The sequence below is a fragment of the Anneissia japonica genome, unplaced genomic scaffold (genome assembly GCF_011630105.1).
Source record: "Anneissia japonica isolate Jap-2015-1 unplaced genomic scaffold, ASM1163010v1 scaffold287800_len1627635_cov199, whole genome shotgun sequence".
NCBI lineage: Eukaryota > Metazoa > Echinodermata > Crinoidea > Comatulida > Comatulidae > Anneissia > Anneissia japonica.
In genome coordinates this window covers 69474-70250 of record NW_022731299.1, presented here as the reverse complement: position 1 = coordinate 70250, position 777 = coordinate 69474, and positions in this window count along the sequence as shown.

Sequence of the window (777 nt, the reverse complement as noted above, 5' to 3'; positions counted from 1 at the left end):
TATATATATATATGTATATTTATATATGTATATATATATGTATATACATATATATTTATATATACATATATATTTATATATATTACATATATATGTGCATTAGAACTGAATCAGTCATCAATCGAAGTGACATATATAAGCCTATATGTATGTATGTATGTATGTATGGAAATCAAACCCGCAATTGCTGTCTCGGCGAGTGTCATACCTTTTAGTCCACTTTTTGTTATAGCGCATTCCGCAAAAAGCCACAATGCGCTTTATAACAAAGAACAACAAGTATTGCCTAAATATATTTGACAAACCAAACACAGTTCCAAAATATTTGAGCGCTATCGCCATAGTTGTCCAAAACAGGTCTCCACACACTGATGTTGAAACAACGTGGCTGTCCCACCCGGGTGCATGCATGCACTCTGTTAAATTGAATTATCCATCCATCCATCAATAAAAAAATAATAATAACAAAAACAAAAACAAAAAATAAAAAAACAAAAAACATTTAAAAAAAAACACAATTTACAATAGAAATACGGAATTAAATAGGAATGATAACAAATAGACAATGTGGTGTTGTGTCAACTTTCCAAAATAACAATATAAATGAACATTTTTCCGTGATCCTTAAAATGGGTATCGGTATAGGCTCATTTTATACCTCCATGTTTGTATAAACATGGAGGTATAGAACCAGGAAGAGACTTTCACAAATGAACGGTCTAGACCACTTCAGCCCCAAACATGGTAGGGCTGCATTGAAGAAAATGTATGATCATG